At 36.7% G+C, this 24,855-nt stretch overlaps 2 long non-coding RNA genes and 3 other non-coding genes across 5 annotated transcripts; 4 read left to right on the forward strand and 1 right to left on the reverse strand.

The window, feature by feature from the left end:
• Window positions 1-1,464: 1,464 nt before the first annotated feature.
• LOC113344134 lies at window positions 1,465-3,737 on the forward strand. Its single transcript, XR_003357669.1, has 3 exons — window positions 1,465-1,577; window positions 2,789-2,928; window positions 3,502-3,737. It is a non-coding gene; the product is annotated as an uncharacterized LOC113344134 (long non-coding RNA).
• A 2,352-nt stretch (window positions 3,738-6,089) lies between these two features.
• Window positions 6,090-6,161, forward strand: TRNAG-UCC. Its single transcript has one exon. It is a non-coding gene; the product is annotated as a tRNA-Gly (tRNA).
• A 3,548-nt stretch (window positions 6,162-9,709) lies between these two features.
• On the reverse strand, window positions 9,710-10,665 carry LOC113344151. The gene is made up of 2 exons (XR_003357675.1): window positions 10,375-10,665; window positions 9,710-10,217 (listed from the first exon to the last, which is right to left on the reverse strand). It is a non-coding gene; the product is annotated as an uncharacterized LOC113344151 (long non-coding RNA).
• A 3,923-nt stretch (window positions 10,666-14,588) lies between these two features.
• TRNAG-UCC lies at window positions 14,589-14,660 on the forward strand. The gene has a single exon. It is a non-coding gene; the product is annotated as a tRNA-Gly (tRNA).
• A 2,868-nt stretch (window positions 14,661-17,528) lies between these two features.
• TRNAG-UCC lies at window positions 17,529-17,600 on the forward strand. The gene has a single exon. It is a non-coding gene; the product is annotated as a tRNA-Gly (tRNA).
• The last annotated feature ends 7,255 nt before the right edge of the window (window positions 17,601-24,855 follow it).

The raw sequence follows: 24,855 nt of genomic DNA on the forward strand, positions 1-24,855 counted from the left end.
AAAGCTTTCTCTTCTTCATCACTAGAGAAAACCAAATAGATTCCATATTTAACTCTGACATAAGCACGCATTAGACTCATTATGCACCTTTGCAAACAACAAAAACAATATCGATTTGTGTATACTATACATAAATAAAAGTCAAACAATTTTCTACATTGATATTCTAGTTTACAAACATTTCATTCAATATAAATCCAGAAACCCAACAATTAATCATGGATTTTTCACTACATATATGTTTTAATTACATTATTGAATTGCATACTACATACCTAACCAACCTAATATCTACAATTTCGTCAAAATCAAATTTGAAATCAAAATCAAATTAATTTGAAACCCTAACATTAGAATCATTCACCTTAGATGATTTTTTGGATGAAATTCAAAATTGAAGAATGGATTTGTTTCACCTCGGAGTAACGATCAAACCCTTTTAATTTAATTCATCGAATCGCAATGAATTAATATGAAAATCGAAAGGGGGTAATAGGGGTTTGAAAGGGTTTTGAGAGGATGAAAAACTAGAGAAGAAGAAGAAATGGGGAGCCCGAACTCGCTTCTGAAGACTTGAACCTATAATACGGCTACTGAGTAGCCGTGTCGCACTATTCATACGTCTACCGAGTAGCCGTTCCGTGTAGGGAAGGGATAAGAAACCACCATAGTGAGGTTGGCTTCGTTGTACTATCCCTTCCTTATATATGAGGGATAGGAAAGGGATGGAGTGCACCGTAATGCTAGCTCTAAGAAAGGGAGTAGTATGTTATTACTACTCTATATTTCATTACATTAATTAAAGTTGACAGACCACTCGGCTATTTATTGCCATTAGTATTGGGTCGGTAGTTAAACAGGGTATACACGTGTTTACATCTCAAGGCTTACTTATCAACTAAGATGCTGATGTTTATCTAGTTTAGGCGGTTAATAATTAATCCTTAACCAATAAATAAATCCCGTGTTTACAGGATTGTTCCAGATCAATAGTGCGCCACCACACTAGACTTGTTCACATAACACGCTGGATATTGTTTGCATATGACACATAATTCACTTTAGGTTAGTAGATAAGATTCCCATCATTCGGAAATTATTCTTGTTGCCGATGTCACTTTGTAATATAGTGGTAAATTCATTGGCAACGATGCTAATGATTTTGACTTGAGTTTGAAACTTATACTTGAGTTTGAAATTTATCAGCACCAAATTCGTCAGTGATAAATTAAAAAAAACGAATAAAGGAAAAAACATTTTTATCATCGATCCCTTTGCTTTGCCACAGCAAAATCTATTCGAAGGTGACAATCCCATAATAGGTCCCATGTTATGTCATGTCATGGGAAGTTGTATGAATTACAATCCACAGGCAAGCATAACTACCGGCTACAAACGACACCTTCGAAAATGAAAGTTAGGGTTTTGATTTCTGATTTTGAGTTTGTTGAATAGAGATGTCAATTGATGGGGTTTTTTATGTGATTCTGAGATTAAACAACTTTGTGTTTCTTCTAGAGCTATCTTTATTCAACAACCTAATCTTCTTGAACTCGAAGCTCTTGTTAAAATCTGTGGTAAATACTTTATTTCTTTTACCCCCTTTTTGATTTTTAAAGTATTTTCTGAATTGAATTTAGGGATTTGAGTTGTTTGATTGTGATCATGGAGACATGTATTGATTATATTCGAACTTTTATGATTTGGGTTCTTACAAAAATGTTTGCATGAGTTGTTTAGCTACAAATTTAGTACTTGTTGTCATGGATGGATTGAGTAGGTTTAAGTTTTGTGTTTCGTTTTGGTATGTGATTAATCTTGTGAATTTGCAAAAGCAATGAAGTGTTGGTTGAACATATTGCGAGGTTAGATTGCAGCTTTTGTGTTTGACTTTAGTTCTAGGGAGACCTTATGCTTGGTGTTAAACAATAAGTTGAAGAATATGTGTCGATGTATGTTTGAGTGTCTGAGGGTTGAGAAGGAATTTATAGCATTGTAGTTTTCCTGCTGTCGGACTGAGTTTTAAGTATGGAATTTATAACCAGGTGCCTCTAGGGAAGGCTCAATATTCTGTCTAAAGTCTAAAGCAACGCTATTTCCTTGCTGTAAGCGATCATCGTCATACTATGATTTTCCTCGCCGTAGTTTCTATGTCAGCACAACCTTATTTATATTCATTTCAGAGTTACTTGAAAAACAACAGTGCAAGACAACAGTAGGCCGCAGCGATAATTCTTGGAGCCAAAAAACTAAGGGAGAAGGTGATAGATGAGCAGGAAATAAGGAGGGGAGAAAAGTCTTGGTAAAATTGCAGCGATATACATTCTATTTTAAGTATTTCGGACTTCGTAATACGCTGATCACATGGTATAAGTAATGGCTCATGGATTTTTTAGAGTAGAAACGTGTTTTTCAAGGTCAGTGCTAGAAAAAGCCTTGATAATTGCTCGGTGCAAGTAGAGTTTGTGATCATTTTGCTTGAGTTAATGGCGTAATTAAAATATTTCTTCTCCACATTCTCCTTCGCTCTCATCTTTCTGTTTCACTTCCACCTTTCACTAGCTTTGTTCTTTTTTGACATATTTTCTAGCCTTTCTATGTTTTGCAGTTGTTTACTTATTTAATGACACCTAATCTGTGCTTGCATATCCCTATATAGTTGCATAATAACAATTTGATTCCTTTAAACTTGGACCAAGTTGCTGCATGTTGTTTGTAAATAGGTTGTACCGCGTTCATGCTTATTTTCTCTCTCATTTTGATTGATACCATTTACTTTTGCATTCAGGAGGAATTATAGGGCTAGGAGAAGCTGGAGAAGACTGAGTTGGTGTGTTGCACACTCTAGCAACATCCCATGAGCACCTAGAAAGTGTTCCCATCAACGCACTGCTGGGAGTGAAATGCACACCTCTTTGACACCAAAAGGTATATCTGTAAATTTCTGAGTTGATAATAAATACTCCCTCCGTCCCAGTAATAAGTGACCTAGTTACTTTTAGATTTTGTCCCACCATTAAATGACCTATATCACTAAACAAGGTGATATTTCTAAAATTATCCTTTTAATTGATTATAAGAAATATACGAAATATGCATAATTTGATAGTCATGTTTATATTCGTTACGTAGGTGTTTTAAAATGTTTTTCAATGGTACAAAGTTTGAGAACATCCATGATGTAGTTTGAGAGATAAATTATTTCAAAACTTCACTATTTATTATCCATAAGGGTATAATTGTAAAAAGAACTTAAAAATATTTTTCTCCTTGCTTACCTTAAAAATTGTGCAAACTTGAACTAGGTCAGTTAATAGTGGGACGGAGGGAGTATTTGGTTCCTTTATTAATTGTGCAACTTCCTTAGCTGAGCATAAATTATGGTTAGCATGGAATAATCAAGTTTGTTACGATTTTAGTTCTGGTCAAGTCTAGGATTGGAATAATGTTAACCATTACGGAACTTTTTCTAATATATTTTGATAGAATGTTTGGATGCAGTGTCTACTTTCATCATCCAAGGACAATACTATCCATCTTTGGAAAATGAGTTCTGATAGTGGTATTGTCCGCTGACACCATGTGCATGACCCCCAGTTGGAAACTACAGTCAACCTAATGGCTTGATTTGATGAACGCCATCTACAATTTGTAGTTGGAATCAGGAAAGGATTGTGGTAGTAATGGGCTGGGTGGATTGCGGGTGGATTCAGCAGGTGAACATGTGAGTGGGGGTGGTTGCGATCTAAGGTAACTTTCTATTCTGTTTGTCGATTCTTTTTTTTTTTTTGGTGTGTGTGTGGATATTTTATCAATTTTTCTCGAGTCTGTGGATAATGGTTATCGAATCTTACATTGTCTTGGTAGTTGATCTTGGAATCTGCTATGTTCAAGTTATTATTTGAAACAAATTTAGCCTAGCTCTTTGAATTACGTGCATGATTGTCTGCATTCGGGCGTATGCTGATGTTCATGGTATTAGCTGAATTTGTTTAGGGTGATCATTTGAACACTTCTGATCATAGGATTGCTTAGAGAAAACAGGAAAGGGAAATGCAACATAGGATGGATTACTAACACCCAGCGAGCGCTCTACCATCTGAGCTAAATCCCCTTGTTGTTCTATAGAGTCAAGCTAATGTACAAGGTTTTGGTTTTGTTTCCTCTGTGAAGAAATCAGAAGTTCCATCTACAGGGTTAGGACTCCCAAACCACTCACCAGCTCTTCTATGCCACTATTTAGGACTCCCTGCAGACGCGTTGTTTTAGATTGAAGGTTGATGTTTAATGTAGCTTGCTTGTCATGCCTTTGTTATTAAAAATGTTAAGCTGCTAATGTACTATCAATCTCAAAACACGAAGTAGGATTTTTTAGAGGGATGTAAGCTAGATTTCTATGGAAGCACATCATCAGACATAGGCGTTCGGAATTAAAGAGGTAAACTGTACTATTAGTAATTCCAATTCTCAACAGTCGAAATGTGCTTCTTTATCCTGTTTCTCACCACTTTTCCCCCTCCAGTAGCCGTTTAGGTGTGCATCGGTTTCATGCATTTCGTATGTGAAGCTTATTTCAATGCTGTGGTTGGATTGGAGGCAAAGAAGCATTTGCGAGGATGCTTATGGTATACATTAATTGTTTTGGCTTATTGGCTCCATAACTTTTATTACTTGATCAATCAATCTTCTACAGTCTGAAGATAAGTTGGGGTGTAAAATTAGTGTGAGTCTGGGTTCTTTGACTGACATAGTAAACCGAGGTTGAGTTTACTTCTTCTCCATATATTACTTGTGGGTTCCATCGAAGGCTGGGTAGAATGTATGTGGGTGGTTGCGGTCAAATGTAATTCTCATCTGTCCTTTTTTTTATTTTCATGTTATCAATTTTCTGTGGTATGGCATCAGATTTAACCATTACGGAACTTTTTCTAATATATTTTGATTGAATGTTTGGATGCAGTGTCTACTTTCATCATCCAAGGACAATACTGTCCATCTATGGAAAATGAGTTCTGATTGTGGTATTGTCCGCTGATCCACCATGTGCATGACCCTCTGTTGGAAACTACTGTCAACATAATGGCTTGATTTGATGAACGCCATCTACAATTTGTAGTTGGAATCAGGAAAGGATTGTGGTAGTAATGGGCTTAGGATTGGGGGTGGATTCGGCAGGTGAACATGTGAATGAGGGTGGTTGCGACCTAAGGTAACTCTCTCTTCTGTTTGTGCGTTTTTTTTTTTTTTTTTTGGCATGTGGGATTATCAACTTCCTCAGGTCTGTGCATGAGGCTTTATCTAATCCTATGTTGTCTTGGGAGTTGACCTTGGAATTTGCTGTGTTCAAGTGATTATCTGAAACAATTTTAGCCTACCTCTGGGAATTACGTGCATGATTGTCTTCGTTTGGGCGTATGCTATGTTCATGGTATTAGTTGAATTTGATTTGGGTGATCATTTGAATGTAGATTGCTGAAATTCATTGCTATCACAAGATTTGTTGAAATTGATTCTGAGAATGGAAACAGCATGAGACGACAATGTTACCATAGAGATTGTCAGACTGATACAAGGACTACCTTCAGTTTCAGAACATGGTTGATTAAGAATAGTGATGTATTTTATTTGTGAGATATTAAGTTCAATGGTCGATAAGAAGTTACCACGCAATACTAATCTCTAAGCATAGTTTTATGTACTGTGAACTATGCAGGATTACAATGGACTAGAGCTAGGACAACGTATCTGCTTCGACCACCTCAAACCATGCACTCAGACCACTGGCGCAGCTATGTTGAGTTGAACCCACGAGCAGACATTTAGTGCTGATATTGATAAGGTATGTAAGCTTTTAAAGTAGAACTAGAACCTATGCTGTGTTCCGCACACCGAGCTGTTATTTTGACTAAACATAGCCTGTACGAAATTCTGATCACTAGTTAGATGAAGACAGAGAGAATGTGCTGATTTAGCGAGGGTAAGCAATCCTAGTAAAAAACTTTTACTCAAAAAAAACACTTTTGATCATAGCATTGCATAGAGAAAACTGGGAAAATGAAATGCAATATAGGATGGTTTCCTAGCACCCTGCGTTTGTAGTCCAACGGTTAGGATAATTGCCTTCCAAGCAATAGACCGGGGTTCGACTCCCGGCAGACGCATGTATTTTTCATACTTAAAAGACGCATTTTCTTTTTTACTTGTCAACTTAAAGGCTAAAATGGCCAATTCTTACACAATTCATGAAGAAAATGAAAATCAAGGGATGGAGAAGTGGGGCATCGATCCCCATACCTCTCGCATGCTAAGCGAGCGCTCTACCATCTGAGCTACGTTTCTATAGGTCAATTTTTTGTTTTGGTATTTCCTCCGTGAAGAAATCAGAAGTTCCATCAAATGGATATAGGACTCCCAAACCGCTCAGCAGCTCTTCTATGCCACTATTTACTATTTAGACTCCCTGCAGACGCATTGTTTTAGATTGAAGGTTGATGTTTAATGTAGCTTGCTTGTTATGCCTTTGTTATTAGACGCAGTATCCATGGCCATTTCCAAACATCATTTTACATCTCAAGCACATTCCCTGCACCTCATATTTTTCAGACTTCGTGATACACTGATTACAAAGTATAAGTAATAGCTCATGGTATTTTCAGAGTAGAAACGTGTTGTTCAAGGTTAGTGCTAGAAAAAGCCTTGATAATTGGTCGGTGCAAAGTAGAGTCTGTAATCGTTTTGCTTGAGTTAATGGTGTAGTTAAAATTTTTGTCCTCTTTTCTTCTCCCCATTCTCATTCGCTCTATTCTTTTTCCTTCACTTCCACCTTCATTAGCTTTGTTTCTTTGCTCACATTTTATCTTGTCTTTCTATGGTTTAAATCTATCAACTTAATGTGTGCTTGCATATCACAATATAGTTGCATGGACCAAGTTGAAAGCAACGTATTTTGTGTTAAAACCGACTGAAACCTGATTTTCTCGGTGAATGGAATAGGAATTACTGAAGTGCCTTACTTTTTGAATATTTCGTTGAAGCCTACTGGAAGAATCAAAGACAGGAACTCCCTCTAGGGTTTAAAATTTACAATGTCGCACTTACTAACACTTCACAGCTGGTAACATAATAGACCTAAAATATTGCTCTAATCCGAGTATAATCATAGCCCAGCCGATGCAATGAATTGGTTTGTGGTTGTGTATGCTGTCCACAAATTTAAAGTGTTTCATGATAATTTGTATAAGGGATCACTAAGTGACTGGGATTACTTTCCTTGGTAGCATGCAGACTAAGTCTTATTACATGTGGGTTGAGTTAAAAAGTGAGATCCAAGGAACATAGGAAAAAAATGTGATTGAGGGTGGTTGTGATCTTAGGTATCTCTCTCCTGTTTGTCGTTTTTTTTTGTTATATATTTTATCAATTTTCTCAACTCTGTTGATGTGGGTTTATTTAATCTTTTGTTGTATCTTGGAATTTGCTATGTTCATGCTATTATCTGAAACAAATTTAGCCTAGCTTTGCCAATTACGTGCATGTGCATGTTTGTCTGCATTCGGGTGTATGCTGATGTTCATCGTATTAGCTGAATTTGTTTTGGGTGATCATTTGAACGTACCAAATTTGGCTCTCCTGCGGATATCAAGTTCAAAGGTCGATTAAGAAGTTACCACGCAATACTAATGTCAAAACATAGCTGCACTCAGACCACTGGCTCAGCTATGTTGTGTTGAATCCACGAGCAAACATTTTGTGTTGGACATAAAATTGACTTCTATTGGTTAAAGATAAGTTCAATTTTTTTGCCCACCTGCAAAGACTAACTCATGGTTGGTTCATTTGCTATTTCTTTTTAACTTTCTCAAGGTACTGATTCAACTGCTTGCGTGAGATGGATAGGAGGTCTAGGCTGGCTAAGCAGGTTGCGTGGGATAGATGAAGACAGAGAGAATGTGCTGATCTAAAACTGATACTTTTATTTTAGTAAATGAAGAGATCACATACGCTGGAAATCCTATGATTACCAACTGGAAAAAGTTGGACATGTTCCTTAGAATCCACAAACTTGATTTCTGCAGAAGTGAACTATTAGCTGAGTAAAGTCAGCTATGCCATTTCTATAACCTAATTCTGTATGATTCTTCTTTTCATACAGACAAATAGAGTTCAATAAAAATCTCGGACTATCTTCGGCCGTCTGTTACGTTTTAGTTGACGAAGCGTCCACTCAATGCGTTCCTGAACCTTCCCACGTTTTTTACTGGTTGTTTTGCTCCTCGGATTGTTGGCTTTCAACATTACAATGCTTCTTTGTTTTTTCGCTGTAGACAAGAAAAATAAGAAATTAACACTACTAAATAAATCAGTCGATACAAGCAAACATAACAAACAAACAAAATTAGCTAAAGGGCTCACCATTCTTTATGCTTTGGTACCCAGCACACATCTTCTCGACAGCAGCTTCAAGCTTTGCTTCTGAAAAATCTATATTGGTTTCTTGTTTCAATGGAATACTTGTGCCATGATTAGTTTTGTAAACCATCTTTTTAGTACGTAAAATCTCTTCCCTGCTTCTTCTTTAATCCTAAGCTAGCTCTCAATCTCCTTATAGAAAAGAAATATATGTGTTGGCCGAGCGTTGGCTCTAGTCTTTATATACAGAGGCTAAGGATCACTTATGGCAAGTCTGTATTTTGGAAACCGGATTCAGAATAGGAAACAGGCTTATTTTGGACATAGTTTGCTTAGCGGTCTAAATCGGACTTTAGTTCTACCCTGCAAATCTAAACTTGTGACCTAAAAATTGTCACCCAAAATCTATGCCGTTTGTGATTCAATCCGGGAAACTCCCAAAAATATACACCATGACAGAAAATCAGCTGCGAAATTTACCGGTCTACTTCAAAAACGTATCACTGAAGATCTCTTCATTGTTTTGATCACGAAATTCAGCTCTTTGAAAAATACTCATGTTCAATCTTGTGCAGACATATCTTAGAAGCTTCTCTACCAACCCATGTTCCTATATTTCAAAAGTGGTGCAGCTTTAGGGGAGATTCTATGCATGCGCGGTAAGAAAAACTTGGAGGACAACAAATATATGAGATCATTGAAAACAAATATAAGATGTGATGTTTTTCAGTTTGTCAACTGCAACAAGAGCATCGGTAACATCAACAAACAACAATACTAATAGAAAAAATGTTCACCGGGATACCTATGTGGTGCGCATCATATCATTCCTTGAATGTTCATCAGTTCAGTGCACTAAGTTAACCCTGTGGAACGGGCTGAACTACGAGCGTAACACATACCTCTCGCATGCTAAGCGAGCGCTCTACCATCTGAGCTACATCCCCGATTGTGTTAATATATTGCCAGTGCCCTATGTCGTCGAAAACTCAAGCAGAAGGATTCCCAAGAGTACACAGAAGGCAATTCATCCTGACGTCATTAGGGGTGACTTTTTTATTCCAACCCATAGACAAGGTTATGAGATGTCCAAATTTTCGGAGTTTGCCAAACTACCCTTATACAATCGGTAGTAGGGCTGCACATAGTCCGGTATGGCCCGGTTTTCTTATGGAACCGGTCTCTGTACCTGGTGTTGACCGGTACCTCATTTAGAGGACATGTACCTGGAATTGTACCTGTACCTCCGGTACCGGGTTTTTACCTATTCCAGTTACAATTACGTAATTAAACTTGCAGATAACAAAAAAAAAAGTAATTTCATAGTTCTGTATCAATTAACAAGCATTCATTCAATTCTACAAATCAATGGAAGAAAGATCAATCTTCTCCATGGTTTTTCTTGCATAAAACTAAGTCAAAATAAATTGAAACTGCAAAAACCATTCACTGCTTCATGGTGTTTCCCTGTAAAGCATACATTCACAATAACAACATTCTTCTTGTTCTCTTCTTCAATTTCAGCTCAAACCCAACTCTCTATATCTGTAATTCGAGCAACATATCACCACCATTCACCTGTATCAACAACTAGCAAACCATTACAAATTCACGTTCTCCAGATCAAACTCTACCAGATCCAGCTACACTTTCCAATTAATTTGTTTCCACCAGCTGTTGTCTCATCTTTCACCAAATCAATATTTCACTGAAACTCAATCTGGAGTCTTGGACAGTATAAACAACCCCCAAAAAGTTAGGTAGACACAAAACAAAGATCAAACAAATCCGACCCATTTCACAATTACCTGTTATTATTTAATTTCAACAAAGTCAATCGATTCAATCCATGATATTCCAAATTGATCTCAAACAAAACCCTAAATCAAACATGCAATTAAGAACCCTATTTTCAACCAGATAGATCAATCAGAAAAAATCAATTACAAACATCAATTTATTCACCTTTTCTTTCCCATCAATTTGACCAGAAGACGAAGAAGAAGAAGGTGGTGGTGTTGTGACCAAGTGGAGTGGCAGGTTGTGATTAATCAATTGACATAAACAATCAACTCTTCTTCCTTTACAAACTCTAATTCTCTGTTACCTTCACCAATTTCAGATCCATAGATTCTTTTTCTTCATCAGCATAATCATTTTCAACGGAGAACAAACACCACTTTTGATTTCATTCAAAAAATAATAATTTCTCATCTTCAATCTTCAGTGCCTCAATCTCCTCTGCTCTTCGGTGTAGCTTTGAAGAAGAAAAAAAACGAAGAAGAAAAGATTTCGGTAGATAATATGTCTCAAAAACCTAGGATGGACGATCAAGATTAAATACTAATTAAAAAATCTAACGGCTTATATAAATCGGTACTTATGGTCTGGTTCCAGTCCGGTCCCCTCAAGAACCGGTCTATGTACCTGTACTATCCCGGATCTTAATCTTCGGTCCCGGTCCCTGTACCGGCTGCACCGGTTCCAGTCCGGGAATTTCGGTTTCAGGAAGGTACAGGTCTTCTTGACTGGTTCTTGTGCAGCCCTAATCTGTAGTTAAGAAAGTGGTTTTATCTACCAAATTACTATTATACTCAATCTTGTGGTCGTTAACAATCGGTAGATAGGTGAAGTTCATAAATAACTTCATAAACTACCGACTATTCTATTTCCCAAATTCGAAAAAATTGAGATTTTGACAAAAACAAAATTTGGGGAATCTTAATAATCGGAGGTCGAATTACCTTATTTAACTACCGATTATAGTAGTTCCCAAATTCGAAAAATTGGTGATTTCGGCAAAAACAAAATTTGGGGCAACTTTATGATCGGACGTAAGGTTAACTTTTTAACCTACCGATTACTCTAGTTCACAAATTCGAAAAAATTAAGATTTCGGCAAAAACAAAATTTGGGGCAACTTTATAATTGGAAGTTAGATTAACTTATTAACCTACCGATTATGTAGTCGGTCATCTACAAAATAAAGCAGTTGGTACTCTAAACTATATATAAGGATGGTATCCTTTTACCCTCTATGGAACACAAATACATTTAAACTCTCTCCAACATCATCTTCAACATAATGGCCCAACCATTCATTAATCCTACGGAATTCACGATATAAGAAGATTTATCTTTATGTAGGAGCTATGTTCAATTCTATCCGAGACGAGGAGAAGAACGTAGACAAGGAGGCGTAATGAGTATGAGTTAATTGGGAAGAATTCACGAAAAATTTTGCACCGACACCGGTAACCCAAATAACCTTCACTCCGCTAATCTTTTCTGCCGAATTGGTTCAATAAACGAACACGTCGAAGAATTCGTCCATTTAACTTATCTTGTGAATCAATATCGATTGAGGTGTGAAACCAATGATGAGGTTATAGAACGATCTCTCGGGTAATGGCGGAGATGTTAAAGTTCAATCTTCCGTTATGAAGCTCATTTTAGAATCCTTAGGGCGATGGAAAGATTTAACCCGTTTAGGACTCGTTCAACACGTCCACGAGGCTAATCACAATACCTTGTAATATAATTGTGGAAGTTCAATGAATAGTTATGATTGTAAAATTATTTTGATGTGTAGGTGATATCGTTATGAATTTCAAATTATTTATGAAAATCGGAGGTTTGAATTCTCTATCTAACTACCGGTTATACTCCAAAGGCTATTTCGTTCAAAATAAACTAGTCATGCCTCGAAAACCACACACAATCGGTTAATAGTACATATTGATAATTCTCCGATTATAGTATTCTAATGAAACTGAGAACTTTGTTGAAAAAACAACATATAGTTGGTAATACATAACGATCCTTAGCTTCCGATTATTCATAATTGGGGGTTAGTGTTCAACCATTGTCTACCGATTGTATGTAATCATTGTACGTAATTTCAGTACAGTCTTGTAAAAGTACGCATCAACGATCATATTTTCAAAAAAAAGAGACATTGGGACTCTCATATATATATAAGGAGGGTAAGCTCTTCTTATTTATGCACCAAACAACACATATATAACATCATATATTCTACAAAATAGATTTCCATCTCAACTTACAAGCATGGTAACGTTTGACGCAGCTGAAGATTTGGTCACTATCAAAACATGGTATCATGAAACAAGACGTGAAGATGTCATAGCAGGAAGATTAACACCCAAAATCTTTTGGGGGAGGGTATATAGCCAATTTGTGCGAGATTATGGAAATCCAAAGCAAAGACCACCCCAACAAGTTCATGATCATTTCTGACTTGTCCAAAAAGTGGTGAATGATTACATAACGATACAAAAGAGGATCTTTAACACTAGCCACTTTATCTTGTCGATCCAACAATTTGTAAGTATTTGCATACTTCTTTTACATAACACAGGGTGTCTAATCATTCTTACTAAAAAGAACTTGGCATTCTTTTGTGTTTGTTTATGTAGGAGACACTCGCAAAAAGAAACTACTTAGTGGAAAAGGGTGAAGATTTCACTTATGTAGGAGACAATCGGAAGTTTATGTATTACCTTGTCTACCGATTCTGGGAAAAAAATCAGTTTTTTTGTCAGAGTTTGGCGACAATCAGAAGTTTATGTATTCTTGTCTACCGATTCTGGGAAAAATTTTCAGTTTTTTTGTCAGATTTTGGTGACAATCGGAAGTTTATGTATTATCTTGTCTACCGATTCTGGGAAAAAAATTCAGTTTTTTTGTTAGAGTTTGGTATCAATCGGGAGTTAATTTAGAAAAGTTAATAACCGATTATAAGATTGATTGAGTCTGTTTACAAAAGATTGAATAATCGGTAGACAAATTAAATGTACAAAAAAGGTGGTTCCAATTACATCTTCCAAACACAACGATCAAACATCGTCATCATCCGAGGGGATCAATTCGAGTAACCCATCTGGATAGTTGTCGTTCATGACGCGATCCCAATCAACCATGTTAGACTTATATTGTTTAACCCAATCCTTGCAACTAAGTGGATAGTAGTCGTGCCACTTAGTCAACGACGGTAACGAACAATCTTTCTTTACCCTTAAACCGACAAAATGCATTTCATTCACAAATGCCATAACGATTCTTCTATCTTTAACCGACTCGTCGCAAACCGTTCTTGTGGGTGCAAACGTCATGCTAAGTCCATACTTAGGAGGAACAAATAAATGTACCACGCAATTCAAAGTGTCCGCTAAGAGATATCCACATTTAGGCATTGTCATCTAATACTTGGATCCGATTGTCTTCGATCCCTTTCGGCACTTTACACACGCAACTAATTCTTTGAAATCTTCTTCTTTGTCGTGTCTATCTCCTCGCCTCATCATCTCCATATAGAAATCCTTGTCCTTTATTAGTTGTACCGCCAGCTTATTTCTTAAATATTGGCATTGGGTTACATCTTGGACAACTGCCTCGTGAAAGTGACCCATTTGTTCCGTAGCGACGTGAAACTCACAATTGCCATCCCCATCAACCTCGTCGGTGGACAAAACAAATGGATCAATGGATGGAGGGGGTTGTTTCAAATACTCTTCGATAATCGTATACCTGGTTCAATTTGGTCTTCCATGAAGATCCCTAGGATAACGAAGAGTACCATACTTCTCTTTGATAGTCACCATTTCCGTTGGTTGCGAGTTTCTCATTTGATCAACAACTACAGAACTAGCTTGGGTCTCCACTAATACAACTTCTTCCACCACCTGGGATTCACTTACTTGAGAAGGCTCCGTAGGGACCTCTGGTTTCACTATTTGTACGGTTGGTCCAGCTTCTCTACCAACCCGTGTTCCTATATTTCAAAAGTGGGGCAGCTGTAGGGGAGATTCTATGCATGAGCGGTAAGAAAAATTTGGAGGACAACAAATATATGAGATCATTGAAAACAAATAAAAGATGTGATGTTTTTCAGTTTGTCAACTGCAACAAGAGCATCGGTAACATCAACAAACAACAACACAATTAGAAAAATCTTCACCGGGATACCTATGGATTATGGTCCGCATCATATCATTCCTAAAATGTTCATCAGTTCAGTGCACTAAGTTAACCCTGTGGAACGGGCTGAACGACGAGCGTAACACCAAAAGCAGAGATAAGCACAGCAGCTGAGCACGGCATAACATCAATGTCCCGTTTCTAATTCAATTTTAAACACGATGGTTTATCAACATCAAGCGTTTGTAGTCCAACGGTTAGGATAATTGCCTTCCAAGCAATAGACCCGGGTTCGACTCCTGGCAGACGCACTTTTTTTTTTTTTTTAAACTTCACTTGTCATTTCATGACATTAAAAAGGCAAAAAATAATATTTTTTTTGGAGAAGTGGACATCGATCGCCATACCTCTGGCATGCTAAGCAAGCTCTCTACCATCTGAGCTACATCCCCCCATCTTGTCGTCCTTAGTCGGATTCATGTACTTCACAGCTAGCTAAAGTAACTTGTTTCTACATTCTTCTTAACTCTGGGATGGTATTAGCTATTGGTCTATGTTTCAGATGTTTAATGCAGCTTGCTTCTTATGCCTTGGTTATTTATCCATAGACTGAACTTGCCATTAGTAGCACAAAGAAGAAGTTGTGGCCTGTGCGTGACTGAATCTTGCCAGAAACAAAAACTAAGGATGAGCTAATTAAAATGGGATCCAGTTTTTTCTCACCCGGGATTTTTCTCTGAATAAATCCTCAATGAATCTTTTATACATATTCATTCAAATAAATTCCATCTTTCTGTTTATATGTAATAACTTTTCAGACAATGAGACAAGTTGGTTTTACTCAGCAACTCAAGAAATGCGTTTCCAAGTCTTTGTGAGTTTGAAAATCCATTAGATAACCTGATAATCTCCTTCCTTACTTCAAAAGTAAACCATTATAATTTGTTTTAATCACTAGGTTAACCTCATCTTGATGCTCACTTTTTCATAAGAAAATGAATAAACAAATCATATCCCAATTGTCAATTTGTGATATCCCTCAAAACCCTACATCATGCATGTACCCATCCACCAACTTGACATTTTATCATTTAGGTTTCATCAAATATCTTAATCAAGCTGAAAACTCAAAAAATAAAATAAAAAAATAATTCAGTCAGAAAGAATTATTCTATACAGACAAGCTTGATATTGTTCCTACTACCGTTGTTTACTTTACAGCGTAAAAAATCATATAGAGGGAGGGATGTATAACTTTGCACTTGTCAACCAGTGATAACTTTCAAACTCTACATTAAATTGACATTTGGATTCTGTATGTATCCATCAACTTGACATATATGCAATATGCATCCAAATATCTTAATCAAGAAATTTCAAAAGAAAAAAGAATTCGCGTAAGCCAAGAGAAAAGTTTTATGATCCAAACGTATTTCTCTTTCTATATTTTTCAGAAATTATCACCACATTAAGATTCGGTGTTCGGAATCTCTTATTTAAAGTTTTGGTATCAAATAACAAGGACAGAATCTTCAAATTTGGGATCCTTCCAGTTTTCTATGGCTTTAAGAGAAAAGTTGTCCCTCCGCTTATCTATCAATAACACGACGTGGTGGATGCCACTAGTGAAACGTGGCGTTAACCAACGCGATGACTCTTTTATTCTCCCACGCTATAATAGGGATGGTTAACTCTTTTATTCTCCCACGCTATAATAGGGATGCAAGTGGCGCACAATGATTATGCGTTATAGAGTTGCAGGCCAAGTTAGTGTTCGACAATGATTGCACGATATTGCATAGATTGTCAAGTGCTAAGAATGACATAACCCTGCAGGACCAATGAAGTGCAAAAGTAACACTACATTGTAAATACATTTGGCTAAATAATGAAGCTTATTGGCCGACCCAATGAAACTTCATTGAGGAAAGGAAGGAAAAAAACAAAGTTGCAAGGTGCAACATGTGATGTTAGCATGTTGGCAAGTCCGTGGAATTGAGTTAGCCCAAACTCAAGGATAATGCAAGAAGGTAGAATAGTCCAAGAGTTGTTCTATGCATTAGTTCAAGGCTGGTCAAAGCTTGAATAAGCCAAACAAGCAAGTAATGCGAGAATGCGCATTACTATTGTCAAGCAAATTGGCTAAGTGAAGCAAGAATAACGCATATGAGCATATGGAACGTAGTGGAATAAATTGGAAATCATGTCGGCATGAATTTGTATTAACTAAGGCATCTTAGCAGGTTCAGATCAAGGCCATATGCAGTGGTGCACAAAACTGGCGTAAGTGGCGCATTGTGGCTCAAGTGTTGGTTATTGGCTTTGCAAGCATGCCAAAGGTGCGAGACAAGTTGGAAGGGTCATGAAATGAGTTCATAACCTTATTAGAGTGTACCTAACCGTTCAAGACATGTGTGGCTTCAATCTGCAAGACAACACAAAAGGTGGCAGTTGAAAAGAAGATTGGCGGTTAGGATAACTACCGGTGGACATGTGACTTTTTGTCCAAGCGGTTGCACACAGTTTTGACCTGATCTTTAGCATGTATAAATAGCTTAGAGATAAATAAGTTTAGGGTTGTTCTATTGGAGAGAAGAACCACTAATTTGTAGAGGGTGTTAGGCATTCACCAAGTGGGTGAATGTCCTGTTTGGTCCATTTGATGGACTGTTTTGTATAATCTTCCTTAATGCAATAAAATGGATTTAATGTGTTACATCTTTGTGTTAATAATGTTGCTGATCTTGTGAATTTGCCAATTGGATTGATGCATTGAAAACCTCTTATGCTTATGGGGGCCTGAAGAGTTAGAGAGAAAGAAGATAAAGACTTCTATTGCGTAGAGTCTTATGAGTGGAGACAGATGCATACTTTTATGCAAATGTGTAAGGCAGAGTACTTTGAAGTTGATTCACTGAACTACATAGTATTATCGGGAACATCAACAAATTAACAACAACACAATTAGAAAAATGTTCACCGGGATACCTATGGATTATGGTCCGCATCATATCATTCCTTAAATGTTCATCAGTTCAGTGCACTAAGTTAACCCTGTGGAACGGGCTGAACGACGAGCGTAACACCAAAAGCAGAGATAAGCACAGCAGCTGAGCACGGCATAACATCAATGTCCCGTTTCTGATTCAATTTTAAACACGATGGTTTATCATCATCAAGCGTTTGTAGTCCAACGGTTAGGATAATTGCCTTCCAAGCAATAGACCCGGGTTCGACTCCCGGCAGACGCACTTTTTTTTTTTTTTTTAAACTTCACTTTCATGACATTAAAAAGGCAAAAAATAAAATAAAATGGAGAATTGGGGCTCGATTCGCATACCTCTCACATGCTAAACAAGTGCTCTACCATCTGAGCTACACCACGATTGTGCCAAAGGATTCCCGGGAGTACAAAAAAGCCAGTTCATTGCTCTTAAATTCTGGTGGTTCACTGTTTTTACACAGCCAACACAGAGAAAAAAGCAGAAAATAAATAATCAGCTTTACAAAGTTCTACTATGTTTTTAGCGGAAATTAGAAGCCTCTAGATATGTCCAAAACAGACATTTTGGTGCAAACTTCTATGCCTTTGGAAGGAACCTCTGTTCTTGTCTTCCAGTTGACTATGCTTAGATTGACAGGTGTCCTGAAGGCAAAAATCCAACAAGTAATAATTTGTCATGGTTCCATTAGTCAATTATTTTTAAGTGAGTATGTTGCATGTCATAGAAATCTTTCTAATTTTGAATATTAAAAATGCCTTTATTTTTCAGAAATTTCTACCGATGCATCTTTCCCACTAAAGGATGTCGTTTGAAAACGTCTGTAGGAGATGAAACAAAATCTTCAACGGACATGAAATCCTCTTTAAATACTGAAGGTTTTAGGGTTTTTTGTTTTGAACGGCAGAACTTTTAATCTTTTAGGTACCAACAAGAGCCTAAATAGCATTCTGCAAGGTGGCCAGCGCGAGATAGCTTGGCAGACAAACAAGATAGTCGACAGTCTATTGTCTTCTTTACTTCTTTTTGAAGAGGTCTTTTGTAAGGAGATTCAGTCCAAAAATTGCATTGACCTTCGGAAACTTACTTTAATCGGTGGAAAAAACCAAAGTCCTCAAAGTTGGGAGGCACAAAACATCTCTATGATTGGTAACAGACAGTAATTTATCTTTCCCTTTATAAAAAAAATAGCGAAGGATTTTTTCCCATGTCAATATATCAAATCTCTATTTTATTTTCTCTTTAAGCATCATCAGAAACTTTGTGTGTTCTTGGTTGGGTCAAGGGAGTACAACCTTTGAGTTTCATTGTATCTTGAAAGAAATATTTCATTGATTGATTGTACTCGCCGCTTTCTTATGAAGGGGAAAAATAATTGCTGAGAAGAATCGCATGGGCTTGAAGTCAACGATACAACATTCTTTTATGTTCTTTGTTTTCATCCTCTGGTACTCAAATTTCTAACAATATATACGTATACACAGCGTAGCAAAAGCCTACGAGAAATTCAATAGTGGTTTGGGAGCCTTTTTATTATTATTAAGACATGTAATAAGCTAATTAAATTGAGATCAGTATTTTCTCATGCGGGATTTTGCTCAGAATAACCCCTCGATCAATCTTACATTGGTGTGTACACATATTTGCTTATGTTAATCCAAATGTTCTTCGAATAGATTTTGCTTCAAATCCCATCTTTATTTTATATGTAAAAAAAAAAAAAATCCTTTAACATTCAAAAAAAATTGTATTAAGAAGCACACAAGTTTTGCGCGAACGAATACACCAAAAAAAGGAGAAAACAACCTCAACCAAAGACATAAGCTCCAAGGATAAAGCTAAAAAGCAACAAAAGCCTTTTAACAAATCTTAGAAGCTAAACAACCATTATTACTTGCGAACTAAAATAACAACGAAATCTATATTTAAGTAAGATTTTCTCCAAAATCATCCACAGCGAAACCCTTGTGATTTTTCGCCACCCCACTAAACATTTCTTGACGATTTTCCTTCAAAGATGGAAAGCTTAACCGCATTATACAACCAACCACTATGAGATTACTTGCTGAAATATTACTAGGACTAGTAAGAGATTTCGAAGAGCATTTATTTTTGGTGCTTAACGTCTTATTCGGGAGGAGACCCGCTTTAGACTTCATGCGCACGTTGGTGTTAGCTCCTTTGACCGGCTCGGACACTACTAATTTGGTAATGCTGATGTTGGTAGTTTTTAAACCAACCTCATGATCTTTTTTTATTCCCTTGGAAATGTTCATATGTTTCGAATCCAGGAGGAATTGACGGACCCGAAGAATAGAAAATTTCCCCTTCCAATTGATCAGATTCATGCAACTCATGCCAAAGACTTGATGAAACTCCTGATGTAATAGAAATTCCAAAAATGATGTAGTATACAATCAAAAGAAAACTAATTCAACAAGCATACTTTAGTAGCAAACTTTAGTAGGAATACACATAGGCTGAACACAACCTCCTACCGGTGTTACCTAGATTTTAATTATCTACAAACCCTGATAGGATCCCCAACTCAACCACAATATTAGTGGGATGGAGCAAACCTCACGAAGACTAGATCAAAATCAACATGGATGGAGCCGAACTTGCAGGAGAAGGTATTATATGAAGGATTGCTGGAGCTATCACAATATTAGCAATTACACAACCTCTGACCTCTGGGAATAACCACCGCCCTCGTTGCGGAAACTTAAGCCATCCTTATCGCGTGAAGAACGGTTGTAGACCGAGAATGGCCAAAGATGCAACTTGAAACGGACTCGGAAAATCTATTGAGATATCTAACATCGATTACCGAGCCACCTTGGTACTTAATTAATATGATAGTGGAAATCAAACTTAGACTTGTCCAAAACCCACACTGCACCATAAAACACAACTACAGGAAAGGAAATCAAGTAGTAGACGGACTGGCAAAGAAAACAGCGGATGAAAGCACAATATAAAATTTATCGACAATAATCTGGATCATAAAACACCAACGTGTATTAGACCCATTGTAATGGAAGACTCTATGAGTATAAGGTACCTCGTGTAATCTCATCCTAATCTTAATAGATTTCATGCTTCAAAAAAAATAAAAATAAAAAAATAATCTCCTTCCTTACTTCAAAAAAATTAATCTCCTTCCTTACTTCGTGTAATTATAGTTCAATTGAATGTGGTCTCAAACGTAGTTACACTCTGTTGCTCTTTCCTCCACAGGTACAATATATGTGATAAAAGAAACCAAAAACCTAGCGTTGTTTGCTCAGATCGGCTCCCATGAGGAGCAGATATGAGCAAACCTTCTCAAATCTTTCTTCCCTTCCTCATTCTTTGTCGATTAATCTTTTTTAGGATCTTTTCTTTCCTGTTTTTAGGTTTAAAATTTCAAAAAGAGGGTTTGTTAGTTTTCCCCCGTTTTGATTCATGAAGATGTTAGATCCTCTTTGCTTATATGGGAGATTTCTGATGTCACTAAGACTCATCCACAATTCATCTACAAATCCAATTTTTTCGGCAATAGTTTTCTCTTACTCTTCAACAATCACAAGATCTGTAGCAGCAACAATATCTTCTCTACTCTTGAAAATGGCAGAAGCAACAACAACAATCAGTACAGCAGTAACAACAATCACAGAAGAGGCAACAACAATCACAGAAACAGCAACATCAATCACAGATTCAACTCCAAGATCAAGCAAGACAAAATCTCTAATGAGCAAATCCGGTTGGGATTCTTTTCAGTTACTTTGTTACGTAAAAATGGGTCATGGTATGATCCTTCCTTTCTTGAGTTTTGCAGGTGTGCTAGTAGTTTTGAAAGTAATCAGTTCTTTCCGATCTACGTCTTATAACTACCTGTCTAGGAAAGGTTTGCTATGTGTGGAAGAAATTAGTTCTTTCGATAAAAACCTTGAGAGATGGATGGATCAATTTTTAATCCTAACTCTCCTGTGTTTCTATAGGATTGTTATTTGGTTTGGGGATAGGCCAGCTCAAACAATGCCATCTAACCTTCAGAAGAAGAGGACCCATCTGTTTGTATTGTTAGGTGATTTCATTTGCTGTAACTCTAGAATTGTTAGTCTGTTCAGTTCTCTAGTTTGCTCATGTTCCTTTATTACCTCTGTGAAAGTTTGTTACTCACTGGAATTAGCCATTCTTGATGAGAATTATCTCTGTAATGATCGGTGTAACGGTGTTGTTGAATTATGTTATAAAAAAAAGAAAAAAGTAAACCATTATAATTTGTTTTAATCACTAGGTTAACCTCATTTTGATGCTCACTTTTTCATAAGAAAATAAATAAACAAATCATATTCCAATTGTCAATTTGTGATAACCCTCAAAACTCTACATCATGCATGTACCCATCCACCAACTTGACATTTTACCATTTAGGTTTGATCAAATATCTTAATCAAGCTGAAAACTTAGAAAAATAAAGTAAAATAAAAATCATTTAGTCAGAAAGAATTATTCTATCCAAATACAGTTTGATGTTTTCCCAACTACGGTAGTTTACTTTACATCGAAAAAAAATCACTTAGAGGGATGCACACTCGTCAATCTGTGATAACTTTCAAACTCTACATTAACTTGACATTTAGATTTTGTATATATCCATCAACTTGACATACATACATCCAAATATCTTAATCAAGAAATTTCAAAAGAGAATTCATCTAGCCAGGAGAAAAGTTTTATGATCCAAACATATTTTTCTTTTTTATAGAAATTGTCGACATATTTAGATTCGGTGTTTGGAATCTCTTCTTTAAAGTTTTGGTATCAAATTTAAAGTTTTGGTATCATATTTAGAAATTATGCAGGTGTCACTGTAATACAGTAGTAAATTCACTGAATAATGATACCGGTGACCTGAATTCGAAACTCGCCAGCATCAAATTCTTTAACGATCAAAAAAAACAAAAATTTTGGTATCAAAAGAATGACAGAATCTTCAAATTTGTGATCTTTCCAATTTCCCTTATCTATTTGTAACACGACGTGGATGCCACTATTGAAACGTGGCGTGAACCAACCGATGACTCTTTTATTCTGCCACGCCATAGTATTGGGTAAGTCCTACGCTGTGACTCCTTTGCTTAGATTTTTCAAATGCCAGAGTTGCTAAGAGCAACTGCAGTGGTGCGATCAAAACCAAAGATCAAAGATTAAAAAAAAGACCAAAATTTGGGTTTAGTCCGTGTTGTGACGCAACGGTACATGATTAAAATTTCATCAGACGGACTTTAAAAGTCCGCCTCATTTTTTTTTTTGTAAAATTTCATCAGGCGGACTTTAAAAGTCCGCCCCATTTTTTGTAAATTTCATCAGGCGGACTTTAAAAGTCCGCCCCATTAAAATTTCATCAGGCGGACTTTATTCTTTGTAACTTTCATCAGGCGGACTTTAAAAGTCCGCCTCATTCTTTTTTTTTTTATTTAATTAAAATTTCATCGGGCGTAATTTAAATCTCCGCCCGTTAACAAGCGTACTTTAAATTTACGCCCAGCAACAAGCGTACTTTAAATTTACGCCCGACTATATTAGAATTTGGGATTTGGTCGCGACCATATTTGGTCTGGAATTTGATCTTTGGTTGGGATTTGATCTTTACTCCGTCCCACTGTGTTACGATCTCATCCCAAATTTTTGGTTATACTCGCCCACTGTGGATGCTCTAACTGATCTAAAGGCATATTTGGTCGACATACACATTCAAGTTTGGGGGAGCCTGTCTTCCTCGAGTCTGATTCCCTGCACACTTTCTAGCACATATGGCACTGAGACTGCAGTGGGACTTATTCGGGATCTGAAAAATGATATTTTTACTTTTTCGATTCGATTTTTTTAAAATAAAAAAATACTATTTTCTTTAAATGAGCGTAGCATATATTATTATCTTTAAGCATACTTTTTAACACATTCTAGTTTGGTGAAGCCAGTCTTCCTCGAGTCTGATTTTCTGCACCCTCTCTAGCATATATTACACTGAGATTAATAGGGATACTTATTCTTCCGTTTCAGAAAAAAAAATATTTTTTATCTTTGGGATCCGACTGAAAATATTTCCTCAAATGTGTGTAGTATTGAAATTTATTTCCGAGCATACTTTTTAACACGCCGGATAGTGAGACTCACATTAGCACCTTTCAAATAAATGCCAGTAACAGTTAATAAGTAGGGAAATTTGGGGATATTCCCCAAAATCGATTGTCATCTTGGGAATATGTCCCAGGATTCCAGATTATCGGAATATGTCCCAAAATAACGGGTTTTGTCAAGGAACGGTTAAATAGTCAATTTATTGTAAACGTGTCTAAACTTTGTCTCTAATTTCTTTGAGGTTTTTTCTGTCTAAATATGTTGTTGAACCTTGTAAAGGTGTTAGTATATCTATTTCTTATTTCCCATATGTAATCCTAAGCGTGTGCGAATATTATTGATACCGGGACATAGCTACTTTAAAGCAAGAATGTGCATTTGGACGGTTGCACATCCTTCCAGACCAGCTCCCAAGCCTAAAATATCAAAGATCTTGGGCATTCAAGTCCATTTTTGCTATCTTGCACCCCTAGCAATATTATGCTCCCCTTACTAAAGTTTCTGACTCCGTCACTATAAAGTTTCTGACTCCGTCACTAGAAGTATGCCTAAAGTTTCTGACTCCGTCACTATAAAGTTTCTGCCTCCGTCACTAGAAGTATGCCTAGATATTTTGTTCTCACTCATATTTTGAAAGGCATGTTTGGTCGACCGTAATATTCGAATGTGGGACTTGTTTTGGAATCTTGTATGAGCAAATCCTAGGCGTGGAATAAGAATTGGGAGCACAATTTATAAAGGATTTTGGTTTTATAATATTCCCTCCGATTTTAAAGAAAGAGATACTTTCACTTTTTTTTTCAGTTTGACCTATTTTTATACTAAAATAAAAAAAAATGAAAGTATCACTTTTCCAAAAACAGAGGGAGTATTTGTTTGTTCACTTTGGACAAGAAGGAGGAGGTAAGATTCCCGGCCTTCAAAAAAAAAAAACATTCTTGAGCTCTTAGGTCCCTTTCCTTTGGCAAAGCAAAATCTATTATTCGATACATGGGAGGTCGACAAGAAACAACCCTTGTACAATACAAAACTATATTTTTCGCCATTCGGACCCATTGAAGTATGACATCAGATGTATGAATTACAATCCACAGGCACACATAACTACCAGCTGCAAATGACATCTTCGAAAATATTCATTGTTTTTGACAATTAGTTAAGCACCTGGAAGTTTGATGTGGACGATGACACGTCCACGATTCATGATCAACCACAATATAGTTAATATCGGATTTCGGTGAAGATCAACTGGGATCAAGATATTATATTTCGACAAATATCGATGAAATATCTGCGAATATCGCCTAATATCGGTGATATTGACATTTCAAATAAACGCCAGAAACGATATTATCGGCGGTATCTCGGCCAT

Source organism: Papaver somniferum, unplaced genomic scaffold (assembly GCF_003573695.1).
Source record: "Papaver somniferum cultivar HN1 unplaced genomic scaffold, ASM357369v1 unplaced-scaffold_74, whole genome shotgun sequence".
In the NCBI taxonomy this organism is placed as follows: Eukaryota; Viridiplantae; Streptophyta; class Magnoliopsida; order Ranunculales; family Papaveraceae; genus Papaver; species Papaver somniferum.